The following is a 22,601-nucleotide window of genomic DNA, read 5'->3' as shown; positions in this document are numbered from 1 at the left end:
CCGCCTCGGCCTCCCCAAGTGCTGGGATTACAGGTGTGAGCCACCGCGCCTGGCCCCTACTTATATATTTTTAATGAATTTAGTGGTGGGGGTCTCGCTATGTTGCCCAGGCTGGTCTCAAACTCCTAGTCTCAAGCAATCTTCCCATCAGAGCCTCTAGCAAAATTTACCATTTTGAACCGGATAATTCAGTGGCATTTCCCACATTCACTGTGTGGCTATGTTGTTGTGTATTCGTCACCTCTGTCGAGTTCCAGAACATTTCCATCACCCTGAAAGAAAACCCCATCCCCATTAGTAACCACTCCCTTTCCCCCACGCCCAGCCCCAGGCTACCATTAACCTGCTTCCCATCTCTATGGATTTAAGTTATTCAACTTGTTCAGTCTTTTGCAGTGTAGGACAGCATGTCTAACTCATAGCATACTCGCTTGTTTAAGAAATCCTTACGGCCGGGCGCAGTGGCTCACGCCTGTAATCCCAGCACTTTGGGAGGCCGAGGCAGGTGGATCACGAGGTTAGGAGATCGAGACCATCCTGGCTAACGTGGTGAAACCCCGTCTCTACCGAAAATACAAAAAATTAGCCGAGCGTGGTGGTGAGCGCCTGTAGTCCCAGCTACTCGGGAGGCTGAGGCAGGAGAATGGCGTGAACCCAGGAGGTGGAGCTTGCAGTGAGCCGAGATTGAGCCATTGCACTCCAGCCTGGGCGACAGAGCAAGACTCTGTCTCAAAAAAAAAAAAAAAAAAAAAAAAAAAAAAAAAACCACACACACACACACAAAGAAAGAGAGAAAGAGAAAAAGAAAAGAGAAAAGAATAGGATGGAAGGAAAAGAGAGAAAGAAAGAGAGAGGGAAAGAAAGAGAGAGGGAGAGAGGGAAAGAGAGAGGGGGAAAGAGAGAGAGAAAGAGAGAAAGAGAAAAAGAGATAGAAAAGAAAGAGAAAAAGAAAGAGAAAAAGAAAGAAAGAAAGAAAGAAAGAAAGAAAGAAAGAAAGAAAGAAAGAAAGAAAGAAAGAAAGAAAGAAAAGGAAGGAGGGAGGGAAGGGAGGGAGGAAGGAAGGAAGGAAGGGAGAAAGGAAAGAAATCATTTTCTGCCCCAGCATCATAAAGATCTTCTCATAGGTATTCTACACTTTTTTAATTTTGTCATTTGCAGTCATGTCTTGACCTCTCTTGGAACTGATTTCTGAGTGTGGAGTAAGATAAAATCCAATCGCATATTTTGTCCATGGAGATGATCTATTATCCCAATACTCTGCAATGAAACTCACGGAGCAAGTTTTCATGCATGTGTGGATTTAACAGCAAGCATAGAACAACCAGAAGTCAAGCAGTGCTGCTGGATGTCTGCCCACCTGGAAGTCTGTTCTGGGTCTCTCTTCTGTCCCAAAGGCTGATCTATCCCCGGTAGAAGCTTTGTGCTTTTATCTGCCAATACCAGTCATTCATCGCTTATGTCTGCCAATAGCAGTCACTCATCTTGCTCTCCTTCACAAGCATCGGATTTATTCTTTGCCTTCTTCTCAGCTTTTTGGGTTCCATGGAGAAACTCAATTGGGGCTTAGGTTGGAATTGCATTGTATCTATAAACCAAATCAGGAGAATGAGCATCTTTTGTGATTGAATCTTTCAAAGTGAACATACAATGAATCATTCCGTTTACCTATCTTTCAGCAAAGCTTATAACTTTGGGATTTGTTTCTAGATGCTTTGAGTATTTGGTGCTGTGGATAAGTGGCCTATTTATTTCTTTGGGGGACAGGGTCCGGCTCTGTCACCCATTCTGGTGTGCAGTGGTGCAATCACAGCTCATTATAGCCTCAACCTCCCTGGCTCAAATGATCCTCTTGCCTCAGCCATCCCAGTAGCTGGGACTACAGGCGTGTGTCACCATTCTTGACTAATTTTTGATTTTTTGTACATATGGGGGTCTCCCTATGTTGCCCAGGCTGTTCTTAAACCCCTGGGCTCAAGCGATCCTCTTGCCTCGTCTCCCAAAGTGCTGGGATTACAGTCGTGAGCCACTGTGACTAGCATCTATCAAGTTTCTCAACGTTTTGTAAACCCAATAATTAGATGTGCACATTCTTTGGGGGTTTATTGCATATGAGGATGTCATCTGCAAATGAAGACATTCTCTCTCTTTTTTTTTTTTTTTTTTTTTTTTGAGGCAGGGTCTCCCTCTGTCACCCAGGCTTGAGTACAGTGGTGCAATCTTGGCTTACTGCAACCTCTGCCTCCTGGGTTCAAGCAATTCTTGTGTCTCAGCCTCCCACATAGCTGGGACTACAGGAGCAAGCCACCAAGCCTGGCTATTTTTTGTATTTTTAGTAGAGATGGGGTTTCGTCACGCTGCCCAGGCTGGTCTCGAACTCCTGGCCTCAAGTGATCCTCCCACCTTGGCCTCCCAGAGTGCTGGGATTACAGGCGTGAACCACCGCACCAGGCCTAAAGACACTCTTAATTCCTCCTTTCCATTCCTCAGAACTTTCATTTCCTTTCTCCTTTAGTAAAATGCCCAGCACCATGTTAACAGGCATTCCTGCCTTGTTCCAATTCTGAAACAGAATGTTTCAACGTTCACCATTGATCACTCGGATCCAATTAATTTTTAAGCCCTGGTGCCTCATTTCATTCCCACCAACAGCACAGCTTGGTTGATTTGAAAGCTATTGATTTGAGCCGTCGCCTCCTCCATCCAATTAATTACGCCATGCTGCTTCTGTCTTCTTTTGCCTTCTCTTCTCTGTGGCCCCCTCTTTTTTTTTTTTTTTTGAAGCGGACTTTTGCCCTTGTCACCCAGGCTGGAGTGCAACGGCATCATCTCAGCTCACTGCAACCTCCATCTCCCAGGTTCAAGCAATTTTCCTGCCTTAGCCTCCCAAGTAGCTGGGATTACAGGCATGAGCCACCACACCTGACTAATTTTGTATTTTTAGTAGAGATGAGGGTTCACCATGTTGGCCAGGCTGGTCTCGAACTCCTGACCTTAGGTGATCCACCTGCCTCGGCCTCCCAAAGTGCTGTGATTACAGGCGTGAGCCTCCACACCTGGCTGGCCCCCTCTTTTATTTATTTATTTATTTATTTATTTATTTATTCATTTATTTATTTTTGAGACAGTCTTCTTAACCCAGACTGAAGTGCAGTGACAAGATCTCGGCTCACTGCCACCTCCGTGTGGCCCCCTCTTAACTTCATTCCCCTCCATGTGCATCTGCATTTGGACCCTTTGCAAACCCTGACTCTCTATGTGCTTCCATCTCTTTTCTCTAGGCTTCCAATTTCATGCTTTCTCTCCACCACCCTAGGAAACCCACAAAGAAAAAAATAATAAATTGAAAGAGAAGTGATGGGAGATAATGTACAGGCTGGTGAAAAGTACAACCCCCTCCCCCACCTGCAGAGAGAGGCTCCCACTGCCAGCAAATGAGACACATCCTTCCTGCGTTGCTGAGCTCCAGGGCCTCCCCAGGGACCCTGCTCTTATCAAAACCTGCCCACCCCCTGTGCCAAAAGCAGCGATGAAAACATCTGGGCTTTAGATGAGAAGAGTTTCGCTGCAACGTTTGTCCAGCTCAGCTTTTGAATGGAGAATGAATGGTAAGAGCTTTTTTTTTTTTTTCTTTTTGTGAGATGGTGTCTCACTCTGTCGCCCAGGCTGGAGTGCAGTGGCGCGATCACGGCTCACCGCAGCCTCGACCTCCCTGGGCTCAGGTGATCCACCCACCTTAGCCTCCTGAGTAGCCGGGACTACAGGCACACACCACCATGCCCCCAGCCTTTTTTTTTTTTTTTTTTTTTTTTGAGATGGAGTCTCACTCTGTTGCCCATGCTGGAGTGCAGTGGCACAATCTTGGCTCATTGCAACCTCCACCTCCCTGGTTCAAGCAATTCCCCTGCCTCAGCCTCCTGAGCAGCTGGGATTACAGGCACACGCCACCATGCCCGGCTAATTTTTCTGTATTTTTAGTAGAGACGGGTTTTCACCATGTTGGCCAGGCTGGTCTCAAACTCCTGACCTCAGGCAATCAGCCCCCTTTGGCCTCCCAAAGTGCTGGGATTACAGGCATGAGCCACCGCGCCCGGCTCCAGCTAATTTTTTGTACTTTTTGTAGAGCTGGAGTTCCACCATGTTTCCCAGTCTGCTCTTGAACTCCTGGGCTCAAGCAATCCTCCCACCTTGGCCTCCCAAAGTGCTGGGATTACAGGCATAAGGTACCCGCACCTGGCTGGGCAGAGCTTTTTCTAGCAGCCCCAATCCAAGGCAAACTTGCTTGGTCTTCAACTAAATTCCCAGTCCTTACGGGGTGCATTTGATGTTTCTGGCACTGTGCAAAGCTCCACGGAGTAGAGAGATATTGATGAGACATCAATTTGTTCAGCCAGCATTTGCTGGTGCCATCTGGATGCTGGGAACTATGCTTGTCACCAGGTTCTGCCAGGCGACATGGTCCCTAGCATAGAAAATGGGAAAGAATAAGCAGGCAGAGGAAGTCAAGGACGATTATGAGGCGATGAGAAGGGTCCCATGATAGAGAGGGATGGAAGGGGCGGGGGAATCTGCTTCCCGGAGGAGGCAACACGAGAGCCCAGCGGTAAAAGAGGTGGAGCCAGGCATGGGGAGAGATGACGGACAGGCATTCACAGGGTAGGTGCGAAGGCCCTGAGGTGGGGCTGTGCCTGGTGTGCTGGTGTGTTGGAGAAGCCGAGAAGGCTGGTGTGAATGAACAAGGGGGAGACAGGAAAAGAGACAAAGAGGACTGGGTGTGGTGACTCACCTCTGTAATCCCAACACTTTGGGAGGCCAAGGTGGGCAGATCACCTGAGGTCAGGAGTTCGAGACCAGCCTGCTCAACATGGTGAAATCCCATCTCCACTAAAAAATTACAAAAATTAACCAGGGGTGGTGGTGCACGCCTGTAGTCCCAGCTACTCCGGAAGCTGAGGCAGGAGAATCACTTGAGACCGGGAGGCGGAAGTTGCAGTGAGCCGAGATTGTGCCACTGTACTCCAGCCTGGGCAAAAGAGCAAGACTCTGTCTGGAAAAAGAAGAAGAGAGAGAGAGAGAAAGGGAACTATGGAGGAAGGTTGTTCAGAGCCTCAGGGCGGGGGATGGAGAAGGCTCTGGAATTTACTCTGAGACGGACAGACAGAGAGATGGAGACAGTGGTTGAGAAGGAAGAAGAGATGGGGGTTCAGCTCTGCAAGACAGGGCTGAGACTCCAGCCCAAGCCTAAGTGGCCACTGAGGTCTTGTCCTCACCCATGTGTCCCCACCCCCAGACCTCTCTCTGATGCCCCCAACTGCACTGGCAGGGGGTGACCACCTTGAGCGGGAAAAGGAATCAGAACACTGTGGGCACTCCATAAACATGAATGATTCAGTACGTGCTGGAGGGAGCAGGCGAGTGCTGGAGTCAGGGGGGCAGGTCAGCAGGGACACAGACTATGCCAGGCCTCCTGATCATGGGGAAGAGTGTGGGCTATACTATGAGGGTAATAGGGAGCCATGGGAGGGCTTTGAGCAGAGAAGGGGCGTGATCTGCTTTAGGTTTTTTTTTTTTTTTTTTTTTTTTTGGAAACAGAGTCTCACTCAGTTGCCCAGGCTGGAGTGCAGTGGCACAATCTCAGCTCACTGCAAGCTCTGCCTCGCGGGTTCATGCCATTCTCCTGCCTCAGCCTCCCGAGTAGCTGGGATTACAGGCGCCTGCCACCACACACAGCTAATTTTTTTTTTTTGTATTTTTAGTAGAGACGGGGTTTCACGTGTTAGCCAAGATGGTCTCAATCTCCTGACCTCGTGATCCACCCACCTCGGCCTCCCAAAGTGCTGGGATTACAGGCGTGAGCCACTGTACCCAGCCTGCTTTATGATTTTAAGAATCCATCTGGGGCTCCCTAGGGGAGAAGGGGTGGCTGGGGGCAGGAGTGTGGGTGGCTGGGGGCAGGAGTGTAGGTGGCGGGGAGCCAGGGCAGCATCCACACAGGATACAGCAGCGCCCCTTGGTAGCTCATGGAGGCTGTTTCATTCTGGAGCCTGAGACTGCAGGACCTGCTGATGCACTGGACATGCAGGGTAAGGAAAGAGAAGGGACAAGAGTGAGTCCAGGTCAGGCACAGTGGCTTGTGACTGTAATCCCAGCACTTTGGGAGGCCGAGGCAGGAGAATTGCTTGAAGGAGACCAGGAGTTTGAGATCAGCCTGAGCAACAGAGTGAGACCCCATCGCCACAAAAATTTTTAAATGAGCTAGGCATGGTGGTGTGCGCTGGTAGTCCCAGCTACTCAGGAGGCTGCAGGGGGAGGACTGCCTGAGCCAAGGAGTTGGAGGCTGCAGTGAGCTATGATTGCAACACTGCATTCCAGCCTGGGTCTGGGTGACAGAGTGAGACTCTGTCTCTTTTTTAGTTTGCTTGTTTTGTTTGTTTGAGACAGAGTCTCCCTCTGTCGCCCAGGCTGGAGTGCAGTGCCATGATCTCGGCTGACTGCAACCTCCACCTCCTGGGTTCAAGCGATTCTCGTGCCTCAGCCTCCTGAGTAGCTGGGATTACAGGCACCCGCCACCACGCCCCGCTATTTTTTTGTGTTTTCAGTAGAGACAGGGTTTCACCATGTTGGCCAGGCTGGTTCTGAACTCCTGACCTCAAGTGATCTGCCTGCCTCAGCCTCCCAAAGTGCTAGGATTACAGGCGTGAGCTGCCACGCCTGGCTGACCCTCTTAAAAAAATAAAATAAAGAGTGTATCCAGGAATCAGGACCCAGGCCACTGTGTGATAGTGGAGCCACCAACAGGATGGAGAAGTGGCAGATCTCAGGGCGAGTAACTTCTAAGAGCCAGGTTTTGGCCTTGTGGGTGTGAAATGCCTGCAAGGCACCCAGTGGAAATATCCAATGCCATTGGATACTGAGGTCTGGAGCTCTGGGGAGATGCGGGCTGGAGATACCAATGGGATAGTCAACAATATGCAATGAGGTGTGGCCATTTGGGGCAAGGGCATAGATATAAGGTCAAGGGACACCCTGCCCTTCCAGGACCATCAAAGCCAAGATATCACACCCAGAGGTCCACCCTTTACAACTCTGCCCATGTTCAACACCAGTCCCTGTTATCAGGTCAGCAGGAATGTTACCTGCAGGGAACATGGAATTCAGGGTCCTTGGGCATACCATAGGTGCTCCTCTTCTTCTCTCAAGTGCTTATTTATTCATTTATTTATTTATTATTTGAGATGGAGTCTCACTCTGTCACTAGGCTGGAGTGCCGTGGCGCGATCTTGGCTTACTGCAACCTCCGCCTCCTGGGTTCAAGCAATTCCCCTGCCTCATTCGATGAACATAGCCTGGATCCACACCCACGCCCATGTCGCGCTGATCTGAAAGGGGACGTTTCTGCTGGGTGTGGTGGCTCACACCTGCAATCCCAGCACTTTGGGAGGCTGAGGTGGGCGGATCACCTGAGGTCAGGAGCTCCAGACCAGTCTGGTCAACATGGTGAAACCCTATCTCTACTAAAAATACACAAAAAAAATTAGCCAGGTGTGGTGGCGCATGCCTGTAGTCAGTCCCAGCTACTTGGGAGGCTGAGGCAAGAGAATCGCTTGAATCCCGGAGGCAGAGGCTGCAGTGAGCCGAGATCACACCACTGCTCTTCAGCCTGGGTGCAATAGAGTGAGACCCCATCTCAAAATAATAATGATAATAGTAATAATAATAGTAATAACGAAAGGGGACATTTCGACATTCACCATTGATCACTCAGATCCAATTAATTTTTAAGCTCTGGTGCCCCATTTTCTTCCTGCCAACAGCTCAGTTAATTCCAGAGCTATTGATTTGAGCCTTCTCATCCCTCCACTTAATTATGCCGGTGCTGTCTCCATTTGCTCTTGCCCTTTTTTCTCTGCGGCTCCTTCTTTGCCAAGGTCAGGGGTCCAGTGAGCAAGGAGGATCTCGCTCAGCACAGGGAATTGGAGGAAGGACATTCCTGGCCGAGGGCAGGGCGTGTGCAAAGGTTCTGAGACTGGACCTCTTATTGAACTTAATTGTAGCTGTCAGGCCGCCTGGGGCAGAGAAATCAGAGGGCAACCTTGGCTTATCGCCTATAAAATGAGGATAAAAAATAATGGTTTCTGCCGGGCGCGGTGGCTCACATCTGTAATCCCAGCACTTTGGGAGGCCAAGACGGGCAGATCACCTGAGGTCAGGAGTTCAAAACCAGCCTGGCCAAATGGTGAAACCCTGTCTCTACTAAAAGTTTAAAAATTAGCTGGGCGTGGTAGCGGGCGCCTGTAATCCCAGCTACTCCGGAGGCTGAGGCAGAAGAATCGCCTGAACACAGGAGCCAGAGGCTGCAGTGAGCCGAAATTGCGCCACTGTACTCCAGACTGGGCAACAGAGTGAGACTCTGTCTCAAAAACAACAACAATAACAACAACGACAACAAATAATAATAATAATTAATAATAAAATGGTTTCCCAGAGAATTAAATGAGACGAAGGCAACATCAACCTTTTGAAAGTTCCAGGCCCTGACCTGCAGAGATGTAGGGCGGAACTAACAGGAGGCAGCAAAATGACTGGATGGGCCTGGAGTGGTTGGATGGGATTGGATGGATCATAAACAAAAGTGATTGGATTGGTCAAGAAGATGAGACGGAGGCGGGAAATAAAGGGAGACGAAGGAACGTAATAGGTTCAGACTCAATGGGGGCGGGGTTCCGGAGTCAGAGACGGGGCCTCAGCCCAAAGTCCCCAGAGTGACCAGCTGGGGGCAGCACTAGGCCATCGGGGGATCCCAGGGCTGGGAGCAGCGGGGAACCAGGGACTCTCTGTGACCCTGTGAAGGAGGTTAACTTGTTTAACATGTGCCTGCAGTGTGCCAGACATGGAACAGAACTCTACAAACACTCATTTAATCCCCATAATAGAGTCTGCAGATGGAGAAACTGAGAACGACAGCGTTAAGTCGCTCACCTAACGTCACACATCAGGGGAGTGGCAGACTTTGGATTTGAATTTAGGAAGCCCAGGGGAGGCCCTTAACCCCTGCACTCTGCTGGCTCTCCTTCCCCTAAATCTCCTAAAATGACAGTTTAAAAGATTTTTTTAAGGTGGCAGGGGGCGGGGCACAGGTATGGTAGCTCATGCCTGTAATCCCAGCACTTTGGAAGGCCAAGGCGGGCAGATCACTTGAGGTCAGGAGTTCGAGACCAGCCTGGCTAACATGGTGAAACCTCGTCTCTACTAAAACTACAAAAATTAGCCAGGTGTGGTGGCTCCTGTAGTCCCAGCTACTCGGGAAGCTGAAGCAGGAGAATCACTTGAACCTGGGAGATGGAGATTGCAGTGAGCTGAGATCATGCCACTGCTCTCCAGCCTGGGGGACAGAGCAAGACTCCGTCCCCCACCAAAAAAAAAGTCAGTCCAGACATGGTGGCTCACACTTGTAATCCTAGCACTTTGGGAGGCGGAAAGATTGCTTGAGCTCAGAGTTCAAGACCAGCCTGGGCAACAGTAGTGAGACCTCACCTCTACTTTATGTATTTTGTTTATTTATTTATTTATTGAGTCGGAGTCTTGCTCTGTCACCCAGGCTGGAGTGCAATGGCGCAACCTTCAGCTCACTGCAACCTCCACCTCCCGGGTTCAAGCAATTCTCCTGCCTCAGCCTCCCCAGTAGCTGGGATTACAGGCGCCTGCCACTGCACCCAGCTAATTTTTGTATTTTTAGTAGAAATGGGGTTTCACCATATTGGCCAGGCTGGTCCCTTGGCCAGGCTGGTCTCGAACTCCTGACCTTGTGATCTGCCTGCCTCGGCCTCCCAAAGTGCTGGAATTACAAGCGTAAGCCACCACGCCTGGCCCTCTACTTTAAATATGTATATATTGTTTAAGTCAAAAAAAAAAGCAAGGGCTCCCTCTCAACACTTCTTTCTGTGTATCTCACTTATATGCCAACTCTGGAAGAGGATACCATCATTTCCGTTTTACAGATGAGGAAACTGAGTCACAAAGGAGTGAGCTGAGGGCCAGGGTGGTGTTATGTCCAACATAAGTATCCTAAGAACATGTGAAATGCATTTTTAGTTGGGCCTGGCTTGGAAAGGGGCCGACATGAACCTTGTCTTCTGCAGCCTCCAGTACCTCCGCTGTCGCCACTGGATCCAGCCATGTCTCTAGACCCGCCCTAGTTCAGGGCTACACCCGGACTCACGCCTTTCCTCCAAGTCCTGTTTCCCCACTCTAGACTGGCTGGAGACCTCGTGGACTCACACCCAACCTAAGAGGCTGAAGTAGGGAGGGGAGAGAACACTCACTGTGGGGCCTCTCTTTCCTTTGACCCATGAGAAAACTATGGATCCGAGATGCCGAGGCATTTGCCTGTACTACCCAGGTAGTAGGAGACATTGCTGGACCCCAACTCAGGGGTTTGACTTCTCATGTCTATAGGACCACCATAAGGGGACTGTCAGGCAGGCCTGTCTCAGACTCTCGGTGCCCGCAGCTGAAAAGTACTCTGGGGCCCTATCAAAATGCTTTACCAGGCACGGTGGCTCATGCCTGTCATCCCAGCACTTTGAGAGGCTGAGGTGGGCAGATCACCTGAGGTCAGGAGTTTGAGACCAGCCAGGCCAACATGGCAAAACTCCTTCTCTACTGAAAATACAAAAATTAGCCGGACGTGGTGGCAGCTCCTGTAATCCCAGCTACTCGGGAGGCTGAGGCAGGAGAATCACTAGAACCTGGGAGGCGGAGGTTGCAGTAAATCGAGATCACGCACTGCACTCCAGCCTAGGGGACAGAGTGAGACTCTGTCTCTGAAAAAGAAAAGAAAAGAAAATGCTTGAGACCCAGAGACATGTTGGCTTTGGCTCCAAAATGCAAAAAGAGAACTGCAAAGTCCAAATGAATCGATGTTTAATTACATTCAGACACAAGATGTCACCTTTATTTGGGGTTAAATTCAATGCATCTAGAAACGGTCCCGGGGTTGATCCGCTATCCCTAGGACGAAGGGATACCTAGAACGAAGCTGCAACCAGCTGCCAGAGAGCTACTTGTAGCCAGTAGATTTCCAAAATAAAATGATAAATTACAAGAATAAATAACACCAGGTGAGCGCTTAGCACATGCAGGCCTACACCCTCGGGCTGGTTTAACTCTTTTAATCCCCACAGCGACCCTACCAGTTCAATTGATGGGGAAACCAAGGCCCAGGGAGGTCGCACCTCTGGGGAGAGACAGAGCTGAGATATGAACCCCACCAAGCTTGGTGTCTGTGCCCTTGACCCCTCAACCTCATGTTTTACAACAGGGTCATTAGTAGAAAGGGAGGTGCGGGGACGTTGGTGACCGTTTGACTTGGTGCAGGTCTGGATGTCGAGACACGGTGCTGCTTGGGGGCCCAGACCTGGGCGGGAATTGGAAACTGGGTCTGGACCCAGCTTGGTCACCTCCGCCGGGGTAACAACACTGCGCGCCACCCCGGCAGGTCGCATCCAGCTCGGGATCTGGACCACGTGGCTGGGATGCAGCACAGTCCCTGACCACGTCCCTGTGACTGCCGCTACCTGGACCACGGCTGGCGACCAATGAGAAGACGCACATCAAAAGCTCCGCCTACGAGGCCCTTCTTCCTTGGTGATTGGCCATTTCAGCTTCCCCTCACCTCTGCTATCCTCTGGCCTACAGCCTCCCTGGAAGTCTTTAATTTTTCCCACGCATCTCCCCAGCAGGCCTTTGCACACACTATTCCCACAGCCAGGAACACCCTTTCCCCTCTTCTCTGGGATAAACTGCTTTATCCCCCTGTCTCTGCCGAGATGTCCCCTCCTCCAGGAAGCCTTCCCTGACTCCCATAACTGAGTGGAGGAGGTCAGCTGCTCTCATCACATGAGTTTCCTTATTTGCCTCCCAAGCAGGCGATAAGCTTCTCAGAAGCCAGGACTGGGTCTCAGAAAGTTTTGTCTCTCCACTGCCTCACATGGTAGGTACTCAATAAACGTATGTCAAAAAGAATAATTAATGAATTAATCTGGTCTTAAAGATTGAGGAACACTGAGCTAGCAGTTAGGAGCTAGGAAATCCTGAAGGCAGGGCTGGGACACCTGTTGCTGGCTTGGCACAGAGTCTAATACACAGTGAGTGCTCAATACATGTGTGTAGAATGGAGGAGGGGAGGGACATGTACGTCATCCCTGAGGACGGCCCATAGTATGTGCTTAATGTTGGCTCACTGCACCATTTCATAGTCCCCCGCAGCCCCAGGGACCTAAGTCAGTCTTATCCTAGTTCCAGCCTGTCCAACTGGCCACATCTCTACCCATGTGCACCCCATAGCCAGCCCTGAGGGTGGTGGCGGGAGCATGGTTTCACTCTGTCGCCCAGAGTGGAGTGCGGTGGTGTGATCTTGGCTCACTGCAACCTCCACCTCCAGAGTTCAACCAATTCTCATGCCTCAGCCTCCCAAGTAGTTGGGACTACAGGTGTGCACCACCACACCTGGTTGATTTTTGTATTTTTAGTAGAGACAGGGTTTTGTGTGTTGACCAGACTGGTCTCAAACTCCTGACCTCAAGTGATCTTCCTGCCTCAACCTCCCAAAGTGCTGGGATTACAGGCATGAGCCACCACACCCAGCCTAAGCCATATATTTCAAAGCAAAAGTATTTGGCTGGGACCGGTGGCTCATGCCTGTAGTCCCGGTACTTTAGGAGGCCGAGGCAGGTGGATCACAAGGTCAGGAGTTTGAGACCAGCCTGGCTGACATAGTCAAACCCCATCTCTACTAAAAATACAAAAAATCAGCTGAGTGTGGTGGTGGACACCTGTAATCCCAGCTACTTGAGAGGCTGAGGCAGGAGAATTGCTTGAACCTGGGAGACGGAAGTAGCAGTGAGCTGAGATCAAGCCACTAACCATCAACTTCCACTCTGAGGGAATCAATTGCAACCACACCCTCCCGTCCTAAGAGACCCCCATATGGTCCCCTTCAGAGCCCACTGTTCCTCTACCCAGGGCACCTCCTGCTCTCACCCCTTCTTCCAGCCCATTCATGATCACTTGGAGAGTCTGTATCTGGTTCTGTCTCCCTGAGGCTGGAGGATCCTTGAGGCCAGGCTGGAGTGAGAGTAGCACAGAGGTTTTGGCTAGTGGTAGTGGGGAAGGGGAATTGTTGAGTAAATGAACACATCATCTGACTGGCAAACTCCCACACACTCCTCCGAACCCCAGTTGGAAAGTCTCATTTTTCAGGATAAGTTCCCTGCCTCCCCAGATATAGTCCCCACTTTCCCAGCTCCTGGCTTCACCCTCTATCCCAGGCCTGACATCACAGAGGTGAGGGAGATCCGTGTCCGGCTGATCTTCCTCCAGACTGACGTCTCCTTGGGCACCAGGACTGAGACCACTTAGGTACGCCAGCATCACCCAGCACAGGAAGGATGTCAGGAAGTGTTTATTGAATGAATGAATGAATGAATGAATGGATCTGTTGCAGGGCCTACAGTCAGTTCCCCTGGGTTCACATCCGAGTCAATGCACAGGTCACTGAATCTGTCCCTTGATGTCTCTGACCCTCACATTCCAGGCAACTACACGTGTTTACTCAAAGCCCATGCCCTGGGTGGTTGCAAAGATAAACTAACACACAAATCTTGTGACTAGAGGGATGTCAGGCTCCCTGGCATCCCAGAGCAGGAGTGAATCGCACCCAGGACCAGTTCTGTCCTCCCCCTGCCACCCCCACAGGTGAATTGCGCCACCACGAGCACCAGCACCCAGAACTGGAATGTTGCCAACACAAGTACTCAGTAAATGCTGATACACAGGGTTGGCCTGAGGGCAAGGCAAGGAGTCAAGAAAGATGACTATTAAAAATCTAACAACCTGAGTTTGGTACAATGGCTCATACCTGTAATCCTAGTGATTTGGGAGGCCCAGGTGGGAGGATTGCTTGAGCCCAGGAGTTTGATACCAACCTGAGCAACATAGTGAGACCTTGTCTCTACCAAAAAAAAATTTTTTTTTTTTTTTTCAAATTAGTTGAGCATGTTGTCACGCACCTGTAGTCCCATCTACTCAGGAGGCAGAGGCAGGAGGATCACTTGAGCCCAAGAGATCAAGGATGCAGTGAGCCATGACTCCTGGACTCCAGCCTGGGCAACAGTGAGGCCATGCCTCTTATAAAAGGCCTTGCCTTTCATAAAAAAATAGCCAGGCACCGTGGCTCACGCCTGTAATCCCAGCACTTTGGGAGGCCAAGACGGGCAGATCACGAGGTCAGGAGATCGAGACCATCCTGGCTAACACGGTGAAACCCTGTCTCTACTAAAACTTCAAAAAATTAGCTGGGCGTGGTGGCGGGTGCCTGTAGTCCCAGCTACTCGGGAGGCTGAGGCAGGAGAATAGCGTGAACCCGGTAGGCGGAGTTTGCAGTGAGCTGAGATTCCACCACTGCACTCCAACCTGGGTGACAGACAAGACTCCATCTCAAAAAATAAAAATAAAAATAAAAATAAAAAAATAAGTGGCCGGGTGTGGTGGCTCAAGCCTGTAATCCCAGTGCTTTGGGAGACCAAGGTGGGCCAATCACATGAGGTCAGGAGTTCGACACCAACCTGGCTAACATGGTAAACCCCATCTCTACTAAAAATACAAAAATTCACTGGGTGTGGTGGTGGGCGCCTGTAATCACAGCTACTCAGGAGGCTGAGGTGGGAGGATCGCTTGAACCCAGGAGGTGGAGGTTGTAGTGAGCCAAGATCATGCCACTGCACTCCAGCCTGGGCAATAGGGTGACACTCTGTCTCAAAAAAAAAAAAAAAAAATCCAGACCTGGCGTGGTGGCTCACACCTGTAATCCTAGCCCTTTGGGAGGCCGAGGCAAGTGAATCGCTTGAGCTCAGGAGTTCAAGAGGAGCCTGGACAACATGGCGAAACTCCATCTCTACTAAAAATACAAAAGTTAGCCGGGTGTGGTGGCATGCACCTATAGTTCCAGCTACTTGAGAGGCTGAAGTTGAGAGGATCGCTTGAACCTGGAGGAAGAGGCTACAGTGACCTGAGATGACGCCACTGCACTCCAGTCTGGGTGACAAAGTGAGACCCTGTCTAAAAGAAAAAAAAAAAAATCTGACAACTGAAATGTTGGTAGGAAACAACCTAGATATTTGTTATCCAGCCGTTCCAGCCCTGGGCACTCACTAGAGAGAAAGGGGGTATATTCACCAAAAGATATGTATAAAAGGGCTTAAAACAGCTTTTTTCTTTAAATATTATTTGAGACATAGGATCTCATTATATTGCCCAATCTGGTCTCGAACTCCTGGCCTCTAGCAATCCTCCCGCCTCGGCCTCCCAAAGTGCTGGGATTACAGGCGTGAGCACCCACGCCTGACAATCAAAACAACAACTTTATCCATAATTGTCAACACCTTGTTGAGGCTCAGAAAACAATATCCCTAAAATGAAGGCCTCAGAAACAAGAGATTTTCTCTGATCTTCTCTCCTCTGTCTCCAAGGTCCATTCTCCCCCCAGGGTTACCATAGAAACTAGAATTATTAATGGCCGGGCGCGGTGGTTCAAGCCTGTAATCCCAGCACTTTGGGAGGCCGAGACGGGCGGATCACGAGGTCAGGAGATCGAGACCAGCCTGGCTAATACGGTGAAACCCTGTCTCTACCAAAAAAATACAAAAAACTAGCCGGGCGTGGTGGCGGGCGCCTGTAGTCCCAGCTACTCGGGAGGCTGAGGCAGGAGAATGGCCTAGACCCAGGAGGCGGAGCTTGCAGTGAGCTGAGATCCGGCCACTGCACTCCGGCCTGGGCGAGAGAGCGAGACTCCGTCTCAAAAAAAAAAAAAAAAAGAAACTAGAATTATTTTCCCCAAAACAGGACAGAGAAAACAGAACCCCTTTTCCCCAAAGCCAGCCATAAACCCTGAAAATATGACTAACTTGCCCTCTGACCTTCTGTGTAAAATCTGGCCATAAAGAAATTGGCCAGGCACATGGCTCACGCCTGTAATCCTAGCACTTTGGGAGGACAAGGCCGGTGGATCATCTGAGGTCAGGAGTTGGAGACCAGCTTGACCAACATAGTGAAACCCCATCTCTACTAAAAGTACAAAAAAAATTAGCTGGGCACAGTGACATGCGCCTGTAATCCCAGCTAATCGGGAGGCTGAGGCAGAAGAATCGCTTGAACCTGGGAGGCAGAGGTTGCAGTGAGCCGAGATCACACCACTGCACTCCAGCCCGGGTAACAAGAGTGAAACTCTGTCACAAAAAAAAAAAAAAAAGAAAGAAAGAAAGGAAAAAAAAAAAAAAAAAAAGAGGCCGTGTGCGGTGGCTCATGCCTGTAATCCCAGAACTTTGGGAGGCTGAGGTGGGTGGATCACAAGATCAGGAGATTGAGACCATCCTGGCTAACAGTGAAACCCCGTCTCTACTAAAAATACAAAAAAAACTAGCCGGTCGTGGTGGCGGGTGCCTGTAGTGACAGCAATTCAGGAGGCTGAGGCAGGAGAATGGCGTGAACCCAGGAGGCAGAGTTTGCAGTGAGCCAAGATTGTGCCACTGCATGCCAGCCTGGGTGACAGAGCGAGACTCTGTCTCAAAAAAAAAAAAAAAAAAATGATCTAACATACCTTGTTTGACTGTACGTCATAAGATGCCCATTCCAGAGAGGGTCCTGCCCTATGCCCAGAAGGAAGGAATGCTGCTCAGAGAAGCCAAGAAGAATCTAGACAGACAGGCCTTGCAGGGTTTCCCCACTCTGTCTTGCACATTGAACCTTTTTTGCCCAATGTTTGTTTTTTGTTTTGTTTTGTGTTTTGTTTTTTGGAGTCAGCCCGTCACGCAGGCTGGAGTGCAGTGGCGTGATCTCAGCTCACTGCAAACTCCTCCTCCCGAATTCAGGTGATTCTCCTGTGTCAGCCCCCCAAGTAGCTGGGATTACAGGCACCCACCACCATGCCCAGCTAATTTTCTTTTTTTTGGAGATGGAGTCTTGCTGTGTCACCCAGGCTGGAGTGCAGTGGCGTGATCTCGGCTCACTGCAAGCTCCACCTCCTGGGTTCACGCCACTCTCCTGCCTCAGCCTCCCGAGTAGCTCGGACTACAGGTGCCTGCCACCACGCCCGGCTAATTTTTTGGTTTTTTTTTTTTTTTTTTTTTTTTTAGTAGAGACGGGGTTTCACCATGTTAGCCAGGATGGTCTCTATCTCCTGACCTCATGATCTGTCTGCCTCAGCCTCCCAAAGCGCTGGGATTACAGGCGTGAGCCACTGTGCCTGGCCACTGACTTTTGTATTTTTAGTACAGACGGGGTTTCACCATGTTGGCCAGGCTGATCTTGAACTCCTGACCACTGGTGATCCTCCTGACTCCGCCTCCCAAAGTGCTGGGATTACAGGCGTCAGCCACCGCGCCCGGCCAGCCCGATCTTATCTCTACACCGCTGCCCATACTCTGGTAAACCAAAGCATAAAAATGGACAACTTCCCCGGTGTCTTGGGGGCTTCATTCTGAAGGCTCCCGCATATACACATTAAATAAACTTCAATGCCTTTTTTCCTAGTAATCAATTGGCCCCAAGGCAATGACTTTTCTGTGAACCTTCAGAGGGTCAAGGAAAACTTAAACTCTTATCCCTGCAACCTGGAAACAACCCAACTGCCCACCAATAGGTGAATGGATAGTGAAAAATTGGTACCCAGTGGTTATGTCTTTTTTGTTTGTTTTGTTCTGAGATGGAGCCTCGCTGTGTTACCCAGGCTGGAGTGCAGTAGTGCAATCTCGGCTCACTGCAAGCTCCGCCTCCCGGGTTCACACCATTCTCCTGCATCAGCCTCCCGAGTAGCTGGGACTATAGGCGCCCGCCACCACATCCAGCTAATTTTTTGTATTTTTACTAGAGATGGGGTTTCACCATGTTAGCCAGGATGGTCTTGATCTCCTGACCTTGTGATCCACCCGCCTCGGCCTCCCAAAGTGCTGGGATTACAGGCATGAGCCACGGTGCCCAGCCTTTTTTTTTTTTCTGAGACAGAGTCTTACTCTGTCACCCGGGTTGGAGTGCGGTGGCATGATCTTGACTCACTGCAACCTCTGCCTCCTGGGTTCAAGTGATTCTCCTGCCTCAGTCTCCCAAGTAGCTGGGATTACAGGTGCCCGCCACCACACTCGGCTAATTTTAGTATTTTTAGTAGAGACGAGGTTTCGCCATGTTGGCCAGGCTGGTCTTGAACTCCTGACCTCAAGTGATCGGCCCACCTTGGCCTTCCAAAGTGTTGGGATTACAGGCATGAGCCACTGCGCCCCGCCATGATTTTGTTTTTTTAATAGGAAAACCCCACCGAAGTGTTGGTGAGGATGTGGACATATTAGAACCCCTATACGATGCTGGTGGGAGCGTAAAATAGTGCAGCTGTTGTGGAAAACAGTCTGGGTCTCGCAGTTCTACAAAAAGCTAAACACAGGCCGGGTGCTATGGCTCATACCTGTAATCCCAATGCTTTGGGAGGCCAAGATGGGAAGATCACTTGAGGCCAGGGTTTTCAAGAGCATCCTGGGAAACATAGGAAGTCCTTATCTCTAAAGAAAACAACAACAAAAAATAAAAGTTAAAGGGTTCATGCCTGTAATCCCAGCACTTTGGGAGGCTGAGGTGGGAGGATCACCTGAGGTTGGGAATTCGAGACCAGCCCGACCAACCTGGCGAAACCACGTCTCTACTAAAAATACAAAATATTACCCGGGCGTGGTGGCACACGCCTGTAGTCCCAGTTACTCTGGAGACTGAGGCAGGAGAATCACTTGAACCCAGGAGGCAGAGGTTATAGTGAGCCAAGATCGTGCCACTGCACTCCAGCCCACCAGCCTGGGTGACAGAGCAGGACTCCGTCTCAAAAAAAAAAAAAGAAAATGTGTATTCAAATGAAAACTTGTACACAAATGTTCACAGCAAAAAACAGCCAAAAGGTGGACTCACAAGAGCCAGTAATCATGATAGCCAAAAGGTGAAAACAACCCAAATGTCTATTAATAGATGAATGGATAAAGAAATGTGACCCACCGATACACAGGAATATTATTCAGCCATAAAAAGGGAATAACGCATGGACACAGGCTACAACGTGGGTGAAGCTGGAAAACGTTATGCTGTGTGAAGGACGCCAGCTGCAAAAGGCCACTTACTGCCTGAAATGCCTAGAATGGGCAAATCATTAGGACAGAAAGCTGATTTGTCATTGTGAGGGACTGGGGGCGGGGGGGGTAATAGGGAGTTACTGCTGTTGAGGATTGCATTTCTTTTCTTTCTTTCTTTCTTTTTTAATTTTTATTTTAAAAAATTACAAGCTAGGCACAGTGGCTCATACCTGTAATCCCAGCACTTTGGGAGGCTGAGGTGGGTGGATCATCTGAGGTCAGGAGTTCAAGACCAGCCTGGCCAACATGGCGAAACCCCCATCTCTATTAAAAATACAAAAATTAGCCAGGTGTGGTGGTGCATGCCTGTAATCCTAGCTACTCAGGAGGCTGAGGCAGGAGAATTGCTTGAACCTGGGAGGCAGAGGTTACAGTGAGCTGAGATGGTGCCACTGCACTGCAGCTTGGGTGACAAAAACAAGACTCCATCTCAAAAAAATTTTTTTTTATGAATAGAGAGATAGGGTTTCCTTATGTCGTCCAGCCTGGTCTCGAACTCCTGGGCTCAATGAATCTTCCTGCCTCCACCTCCCAAAGTGTTGGGATTACAGGCGTAAGCCACCACGCCCAGCCTAGGACAGAGTTTGTTTTTAAGAGGATGAAAGTATTCTGGAACTAGATATTACCAAGGGTGGCAGGACGTTGTAAATGCACTGAATGTCACTGATTTGTACACTGTAAAGTGGTTAAAATGGATGCCAGGTGCAGTGGCTCATGCCTGTAATCCCAGCACTTTGGGAGGCTGAGGCAGGTGGATCACCTGAGCTCAGGAGTTTGAGACCAGCCCGGGCATTATGGCAAAATCCCATCTCTACAAAAAATACAAAAATTAGCCAGCAGTGGTGGCCTGCACCTGTAGCCCCAGCTAGTCAGGAGGCTGAGGTGGGAGGACTGCTTGAGCCCTGGAGGCAGAGGTTGTAGTGAGCTGAGATTGTGCCACTGCACTCCAGCCTAGGTAATCTGACCCTGTAATCCCAGCATTTCGGGAGGTCAAGGTCAATTGCTTAAGCCTAGGTGTTTGAGAGCAGCCTGGACAACAAGGAGATGTCATCTCTACGAAATACACAAAACATTAGCCAGGCATGGCGGTGCATGCCTGTAGTCCCAGCTACTTGGGAGGCTGAGGTGGGAGGATTGCCTGAGCCCTGAAGGTCAAGGTTGCAATGAGCTAAGATCAAGCCAGTGCACTCCAGCCTGGGTGATAGAATGAGACTCTGTCTTAAGAAAAAAAAAAAAAAAAGAGGCTGGGCATGGTGGCTCATGCCTGTAATCCCAGCACTTTGGGAGGCCAAGGCTAGTAGATCACCTGACATCAGGAGTTCGAGACCAGCCTGGCCAACATGGTGAAATCCCGTCTCTACAAAACTTCCTGGCATGGTGGCGGGTGCCTGTAATCCCAGTTACTTGGGAGGCTGAGACAGGAGAATCACTTGAACTTGGGAGACAGAGGTTATAGTGAGGCGAGATCACACCACTGCAGAGAGAGACAAAGAGAGACAGAGAGAGAGAGAGAGACAGACAGACAGACAGACAGACTGACTTATTCTGTCAAGCAGGCTGGGTTGGAGTGCACTGCCGTGATCTCAGCTCACTGTGATCTCCACAGCCCAGGCTCGAGTGATCCTCCCACCTCAGCCTCCTGAGTAGCTGGGATTACAGGCGCCCACCATCACACCTGGCTAATTTTTGTATTTTTAGTAGATATGGAGTTTCACCATGTTGGCCAGGCTGGTCTCAAACTCCTGACCTCAAGTGATCTGCCCGCCTCAGCCTTCCAAAATATTGGGATTATAGGTGTGAGCCACTATGCCCTGCCTGACCATGTCTATATTAAACCTCAATAAAAATGTTAAAATGAGAAAATGATTGCCAGGAGAAGATGAGGATATCCAGCAGTCCTGAGGGCCCAGGGTTCCATTTTCCCCACAAATGCCATCAGCTGACCCTTCTGGGGATGGTGACCTTGAAACAGTCATGGAGCTGGGCCAGAAACCAGAGACCTGAGTCCCATGCCTGAGATTAGAGCAGTGGTCTCACAGGCTTCTCAATTTCTAGGAAAATGCGCCCCACATGCCCCACACCAGAGTACTCAAGCCTGGGAGATGCTTTGGGACAGGGAGACCTCATGACTCCAGGCACTCAGGACATTATCCCCTAAAAACCCAATGAGGGAGACCTTTGCCCCCAAATCAGATCCCCCTGGTGGAGACATTTCTTCGCACCTCAGGCCCTGTAAGACCAACTAGTAATAGAACTGATACCAACAGGCCAGTGCAGTGGCCCATACCTATAATCCCAGCGCTTTGGGAGGCCAAGTGGGGCAGATGACTTGAGGTCAGGCGTTCGAGACCAGCCTGGCCAACACGGTGAAGCCTCATGTCTCTACTAAAAATACAAAAATTAGCCAGGCATGGGGGTGGGCACCTGTAATCCCAGCTACTCAGGAGACTGAGGCAGGAGAATCCTTTGAACTGGGGAGGTGGAGCTTGCAGTGAGCAGGCAAGATCACGCCACTGCACTCCAACCTGGCCTGCTTGACAGAACGAGACTCTCTCTCTCTCTCTCTCTCTCTCAGAGAATGATTCTGGCATGCGCGACAGAGCAAGACTCCGTCTCAAAAGAATTATTACCAAGAATCATAACTCAGAGCATGGGCAGAAGGAAGTGGATAGACTTCCATTCAGAAGCTCCTGGGTTCAAATCCTGGACCCATCCATAAATATACAAGGAAGGAAGGAAGGAATGAATGAATGGTGGACACATAGGTCTTTCAGCCCATTCCAAAAGACTTTATCGTATCCCTTTTCAGATGCCCAAGCCTTGTGTTGCACAAGGCCAGGGCCCCAGAGAGGCCTCAGGCTTCCAAACGTTTCCAGCCTTGTAGGGGAGATAGTGCCTGACACAGACACTCTCACTGCTATTACTGCTCACAGCAATAACAGAAGAAATTACAGGCAGGCGAGACACAGGGAAGGGAGCCAAGGGGGAGGGACAAGGATAGAGGAAGGATGCCAGAACCAAAAAGAGAGAGAGGAAGTGTAGTGCAAGAATGGTAGACGGCACGTGGCCAGTGGCTGTTACACACTGGCCAGGGAGGAAGTTGGGCTGAACAACCCAGATAATAAACGGCAGCGGGAGGCTGATTCTCCTTCCCAGATCTTTCCCATTTCTGTCCTGCTTTGCTTTGCATAGTCCCAGAGATGGGGAGCTCACTCCTGAGGAAGGCGGTTCAATCTTTCCTGGGCATGGGCCACTGTCCAAAAGTTCCATCCAAAAGTTCCAAGCAAGATGATTTGTCAAGTGATAGCTCCTACAGGTCAAAGGGCTAAAGGGGGCCAGGCGCAGCAGCTCACACCTGTAATCCCAGTAATTTGGGAGGCCAAGGCA

This window comes from Chlorocebus sabaeus, chromosome 6, assembly GCF_047675955.1.
Source record: "Chlorocebus sabaeus isolate Y175 chromosome 6, mChlSab1.0.hap1, whole genome shotgun sequence".
Classification (NCBI taxonomy): domain Eukaryota; kingdom Metazoa; phylum Chordata; class Mammalia; order Primates; family Cercopithecidae; genus Chlorocebus; species Chlorocebus sabaeus.
This window is presented reverse-complemented; position numbering follows the sequence as displayed.